Source organism: Neolamprologus multifasciatus, chromosome 1, assembly GCF_963576455.1.
Source record: "Neolamprologus multifasciatus chromosome 1, fNeoMul1.2, whole genome shotgun sequence".
Classification (NCBI taxonomy): domain Eukaryota; kingdom Metazoa; phylum Chordata; class Actinopteri; order Cichliformes; family Cichlidae; genus Neolamprologus; species Neolamprologus multifasciatus.
Window position 1 is genome coordinate 13,643,016 of NC_140439.1, and position 7,413 is coordinate 13,650,428.

The following is a 7,413-nucleotide window of genomic DNA, read 5'->3' on the forward strand; positions in this document are numbered from 1 at the left end:
TGTGAGCAATACTTATACTACTCATTTTGAAGAAAAAACATCAAGCAATGAAGATAAATAAGCTTCTGTAATCTGTTCATCTGCACACATGCTGCCCTGTGTAGGGTTGGGAAGTCACGCTGGGGCGCAACAATTCAGTGCGAGTCTTACATAACCGCAAAAAAAAAAGAAGAACAAGAAAGAAATGCCCATAACATTTGTTATACTGTAATCCCAGAATTATACAGTAATGGCCTCATGCTATAGTTTCTATAATTCCCACACCACTCTCCTACCTGGATTTGTGCAGCTATTGGGACCTATGGATCTAAACTACCGATTGAACATATTTTACATTAAATTATAATTAAAAAAATAAAAATAAAACTGCAGTATGTGAATTTTACCCAGCTCGGCACAGAGTCGATAAGTAACAAAAAGTGGAACTTTATGCCTCCACCATGTCTGCTCACGGAGTTCACAGACGTGTATTTTTTTGTCCGTGCTATAAAATCTGGTATAATCATCATTTTTTCTTTAATGTTACGTAATTTTGTTTTAATCTTATCTTTATTCCTAAAACTGATGGTTCTTTTCGAAAATACTTAAAAGTAAGTAACTTTAAAATACCAGAATACTTTAAGGATTAAATGGATAGGCCTACTGCTATTTTTCTTTTCTTTTTTTAAAAAAAATATGTTCTTCTAAAGGTTAAGAAGTACATTCATCATTGGATGCACATGTGGTGTTTTATAACCACCTTCTTTTACCTAATGAAATTATGTTAACCCAAATGTTACCAAATTACCTCAAATCTGGTGTGATCCTGGGGAATCAAAACACACTTATCTTCACTTTTACATTTTATACACACACACACACACACACACTAACATACATATACATATATATATATATATATATATATATATATATATATATATATATATATATATATATATATATATATATATATATATATATATATATATATATACACACACACACACACACACATATATACACATACATACATATACATACATACAGTGGGGCAAAAAAGTATTTAGTCAGCCACCGATTGTGCAAGTTCCCCCACTTAAAATGATGAAAGAGGTCAGTAATTTGCACCAGAGGTACACTTCAACTGTGAGAGACAGAATGTGAAAAAAAAAATCCATGAATTCACATGGTAGGATTTGTAAAGAATTTATTCGTAAATCAGGGTGGAAAATAAGTATTTGGTCAATAACAAAAATACAACTCAATACTTTGTAACATAACCTTTGTTGGCAATAACAGAGGTCAAACGTTTACTATAGGTCTTTACCAGGTTTGCACACACAGTAGCTGGTATTTTGGCCCATTCCTCCATGCAGATCTTCTCAAGAGCAGTGATGTTTTGGGGCTGTCGCCGAGCAACACGGACTTTCAACTCCCGCCACAGATTTTCTATGGGGTTGAGGTCTGGAGACTGGCTAGGCCACTCCAGGACTTTCAAATGCTTCTTACGGAGCCACTCCTTTGTTGCCCGGGCGGTGTGTTTTGGATCATTGTCATGTTGGAAGACCCAGCCTCGTTTCATCTTCAAAGTTCTCACTGATGGAAGGAGGTTTTGGCTCAAAATCTCACGATACTTGGCCCCATTCATTCTGTCCTTAACACGGATCAGTCGTCCTGTCCCCTTGGCAGAAAAACAGCCCCATAGCATGATGTTTCCACCCCCATGCTTCACAGTAGGTATGGTGTTCTTGGGATGCAACTCAGTATTCTTCTTCCTCCAAACACGACGAGTTGAGTTTATACCAAAAAGTTCTACTTTGGTTTCATCTGACCACATGACATTCTCCCAATCCTCTGCTGTATCATCCATGTGCTCTCTGGCAAACTTCAGACGGGCCTGGACATGCACTGGCTTCAGCAGCGGAACACGTCTGGCACTGCGGGATTTGATTCCCTGCCGTTGTAGTGTGTTACTGATGGTGACCTTTGTTACTTTGGTCCCAGCTCTCTGCAGGTCATTCACCAGGTCCCCCCGTGTGGTTCTGGGATCTTTGCTCACCGTTCTCATGATCATTTTGACCCCACGGGATGAGATCTTGCGTGGAGCCCCAGATCGAGGGAGATTATCAGTGGTCTTGTATGTCTTCCATTTTCTGATGATTGCTCCCACAGTTGATTTTTTCACACCAAGCTGCTTGCCTATTGTAGATTCACTCTTCCCAATCTGGTGCAGGTCTACAATTCTTTTCCTGGTGTCCTTCGAAAGCTCTTTGGTCTTGGCCATGGCGGAGTTTGGAGTCTGACTGGTTGAGGCTGTGGACAGGTGTCTTTTATACAGATGATGAGGTCAAACAGGTGCCATTCATGCAGGTAACGAGTGGAGGACAGAAAAGCTTCTTACAGAAGACGTTACAGGTCTGTGAGAGCCAGGGATTTTCCTTGTTTGAGGTGACCAAATACTTATTTTCCACCCTGATTTACGAATAAATTCTTTACAAATCCTACCATGTGAATTCATGGATTTTTTTTTCACATTCTGTCTCTCACAGTTGAAGTGTACCTCTGGTGCAAATTACTGACCTCTGTCATCATTTTAAGTGGGGGAACTTGCACAATCGGTGGCTGACTAAATACTTTTTTGCCCCACTGTATATATATATATATATATATATATATATATATATATAGTTAATTTCCATGACATGAAATAAAATATATATATTCATATTAAATATCTCAAAAATGAAGTGAAATAACATTTCCAAGGTGGGCGGAAACAGTAAACCAGAGCACATTGTGTTGTTTAGGACATGTCCCGCTGCATGAGCTGTTACTCATGGGTCTGGTCAGGAGAGCAGCTACTGTATGCGTGACTGCGGACTGTAATAATTCCTGTCTCAGGTTCAAGGAACAAGTTATGCCAGAGGACTGAAGAATTAAACCGCAAGGATATGTTTTTTGGGAAACAGGAAGAAAAACAGCAAAAGCCAAAAGCACAGTGAGTGCAACTGAGTCACCAATCTCCCCTGTTTGAAAAAAGCCTCTGAATTCTTTCCACTTGTGCAATAGCGCCAAAGCGTGGAGACTCGAAACACCAGAGAGTTTCAAGCGGCAAGCCTTAAAGTGTTAGTTAACATCAACTTCCATATTCACTGCTGTGCAACAGGTTTCCTGAATGTGCACTCATGCATTTTCGGGAGGGTGATCCTGGTGTAAAAGAAGGCATAAATATTTGAAAGAGAGAAACGTTTACTCCATAGAGTGGTGCATTTTGGGTATGACTTGATTTCTTGGGTTGTTATGTCTCTGTCAGATTTATGAGCTGTCTCTGTCAAAGCCCCTGGAAGGCTGCCTGGCTTATATCATCTCTTCTTTGCTCACTGTCTCTGTTTTCCATACATAAGATCTATTTTGCAGCAAAGATTCATCCCTCACGCTGGTTGTTTTCACAGCAATTTCTTTGTTCCCAGAATGATTTGTATTTGAAAGCTCAGTTGGATACCTTATAATCTCTGAAAGCTGGAACGGCTGCGACTGTTTTCTAAAGTATGATTGATTCAATTTAGTGTCTGTCATCTTTTTCCACTGATATCAAAACAACACTTTCTTACACAAAGGAATACAGTTGAAAGCAAGACGGAGGTATGTGGGACATCTTCATTGCATTATACCCTAACAAACCTGTAGTTGTCAAAAAAGCCCACAGATTTAGATCACCTAAACAAGTATGTACGCCTTGATGTATGCACTGCACAATATTGTAAAATATAAAATGTTGAGCTTTCCTAAACAGTGTTTGCAGTTTTTTCACTTGTATTTTTATTCCAAAGAGTTTGTGAGAAGACCTGGGAATTTGTTTCTCTTTCATGGTAGAAAACTGTTCACTATCTGCCCCAAGTCATTGTTGGAGTGATATGTTTCGTCCTTATAGCCACATTTACCGAAAGTTGATCAATATTGGAATTACTGGAATACTTTTTAGCTTTACTCAAGTTAAGTCAGCATTCGTTAAAATATGTTCAACACCATTTGTTAGTGTTCGTTGGTCTTAGAAGATGGTTACATTGTAGTTGAAACAGGGAAAGACATGGTCAGCAACAATACTCAGGTAGGCTGTGGTGTTTAAACAATGCTCAGCTGGTACTAACGGGCCAAAAGTGCACCAAGAAGATATCTCCCACACCATTAAACCACCAGCCTGAACTGTTGATACAGAGCAGGATAAATCTGTATTTCATGTCGTTTATGCCATTGTGGACTCGCTTGCCTGATCTTAGCTGACACAAGTATCACCTGGTGTGGTCTTCTGCTGCTAAAGCCCATTTGCTTCAAGGTTCAATGCGCTACGCATTCTAAGATGCTCTTCTGCATTAGTTTAAAGGAGTCGCTATTTTTGAGTTACTGTTGCCTTCCTTTTAGCTTTAAGCAGTCTGGCCATTCTCCCCTGATCTCTGGCATCAACAAGCCATTCTCACCCAGAGAAATGCCACTTGGTTTTCTCTTTTTCAGACCATTCTCTCTAAACCCTAGAGATAGTTGCACAACAGTCCCAACAAATCACCAGTTTCTGAAATACTCAGAGCAGCCCATCTGGCGCAAAAATCTATTTCAAAGTCACATGAACCACCTTTTTCCCCTATTCTAATGCTCAGTTTGAACTTCACCAGGTTGTCGTGACCATGTCCGCATGTCTAAAGTCTTGAGTTACTGCATTAATTGAAGGGGGCAGTGATTGTTAAAGGTCCACAGTGCAGAGTTGGTCAAATCTGTCCTGAAGGTTTCTGACAAATATGTACAAAATCCAAAGGGTAGAAACAACAGCTTGTGAACTATTTGTTGCTAAGCTTATCAGTTAGTTGCTCTGTAGCCTTAGGTTAAGTAGACAAAGCTGGTGTTAATTTCATTATTAATTTCCTCATCTAATTATTTTCTGGCAAACTACTCAAACTAAAAGCTATAAAATGCGAAATTAAGTGTTTTGTGTGGAGTTTCCTCCTCCAAATGTGGAAGGCAAATTTGTTTTAAGGTGTGCCAATCGGTAACATATGTACAGCCTTCTAGTACTTGTTTGTAATGCGGGGTTCTCCATCCTGGCTTCACTAAACTGCGTACAGCCAGTTTGGAGAAAGAGAGCCAAACGGCCACAGCTGGATGGAAAAACTGGAGAGATGAAATACATAGGGGTGTGTGTGAAATGATAGAGAAAGATGGAAACAAAAATGGAAAGTGTTTGGAAAGAGGAAGCTGGAGGGTAATATGTCTGGCTTATAGACTGGAAGAGTGAAGGAGGAGATGAGCAGCAACCATGACTGACTGACTGTCACACCCACTTATGGCTGTTCTTCCACTGTTTGCCTTCAGCTCTCTGCCTGGAATAGAAATGCAATGAAAATCTGAACATGAAGAATGCACTGCTCTTCTAGAGGAATATAAGAAACATAGAAAACAAAGTTGTTATGCAGAAGTTCATGCTGCAGACAGTCAGTGGATGAAGACAGTTGAGCAACATAATTTAAGGTTGTCAGCATTCTCAATGATCCTCGTCATTGCTCACGTCTGAATCAGTCAGAATTTTCTGCACAGGATGCGAAGAGCTGCTGCACTGATGGGAACAAATGTTAGAGGTCGGTGAGGAGGGATGGCGGTTGTGAATGCAAACTGTGACGAAGCACTTACCAAAGATTCCACAACACACTGCTACAAAGCAAAGTTACTGTGGAAACCAGATTGGGTTGGGTCATTTAAAGAGTGACAGTGAGGGTTGGATTTGACATGTGAGGGGTACTAATAACTTCGCTTCATCGACTGAATTATATGTTGAGTCACACAAGAAAGTCACACGCCCGTGAAATGAGTTCATGGTCAGGAGTCCAGAGGAGCAAAGAGACTAGGCAAAATGTTGGACACATCACAAAAAGCAACTGAGTTTATAAGCAAATGACAACTTAAATGCAATTTTGTCAGCCTTCTGGATGCTACAAAGGCTTTTGTTTCCAATGCTTTCTCATTCTTACTTTTTTAACTTCAAGGCTGAAAAACGCCAACATGCCAGAATCTGTCCGAAAAAGTTTATTTTTGGGGGATTTCTTTACCTGGCTGTTAGGGCTTGCATCAAGACATGCCACAATCTAGTTTCTCAAGTGGTTACTGGAGACTCACTCCTAAAGTGAGTCACCCCCATAGACTCTTATGTGAAGATTTTCAGCTTTACACCAAAAAAAAAAATCATTTAAAAAACATGTATAGGTAACTATAACTGATAGCTGTTTACTGTGCTTCACCTAAGTTGGTGGAAAACAAGGAACTTGGCCACTTAGCTTTGTTGGTAGTTAGTTAGCAAGTATGCTAACATTAATGCTAAAGTATTTGCTAACTTAGCAAGGTGCATTTATCATTTATCATTCATTCATTTTTGTCACTAAGTTAGCAAGCACGCTAGCATTAATGACAAATATCAACCAATAACAACCTATAATGCTAATAACACTCTGCTTAAAGGGGGCAAAAAAGAATCAGACTATTGTGCTCAAAGGCGCTAAAAGCGAGGGAAGCTCTTGACAGCTTTGACAAAGAAGGTCTAAGCAGTAGACCCAATCTGTCAACCCAGTTTGGGCTTTGACAGTCAGGAAACACTTGATGGATGAATGAAATTTAAAATACGGGAACCTGCTTAACAGATGCCATTTAAATGTAAGCAGTTTGTATTTGGTGATGAATGTAAATGTTAACCTCAAAGTGAACTTTTGTTCACTGTTGCAATATGAGAAAGCATCACCTCTCACACCTTTCTGAACTTTTTTAGGGTCTGTTTCAATCTAAGAGCAGCGTTCTGCTACTCTCACTAAAATATTAACTATCACCTCCCCTTCTCCAGACAGCTGTGTTTCCTCAGGCCAGACACCGTTTATACAACAATTCCAACTTAATCCTATCTGTACCGCCATTTGCAGGGCAGCAGTCTTTCCTGATACCTCTCTCTATCGAGCGTGGAAACCTTGTCGGTGTTTTTTACACTATGACATCAGATGTAAATAAGCACACTGTTAACAGGGCAGCAAATGTCTGTTTCCATTTCGGCAGTGAGTTGGTGTCTTTGTGTGAGAGAGTAAAAAACAAACTGGGCCTGATCAAGAGGACCTGTGGTCTTCTTTAACCTGTGTCCTCACGCACGCCATCCACAGCCAGGCCAGTGTGAATCACTCCATGTAGAAAGGAGAAACTGACTTCCTTTGGGGTTAATTTGCCCAGACTGTGCCCGTTATTTTAATAAGGCTGATGGGAAAAGTAGAGGACACAAGTCTGCATCTTGTTTACCCACTGGAGTGAAAAAATAGCCACTTTGTTAGGGTTGCAAGAATGAGCTTCACAGACATGCACAGAATTTGTGACCCATGCGAAAGTGTCTGTCCCTTTTCCTGTTGTCACACCAGC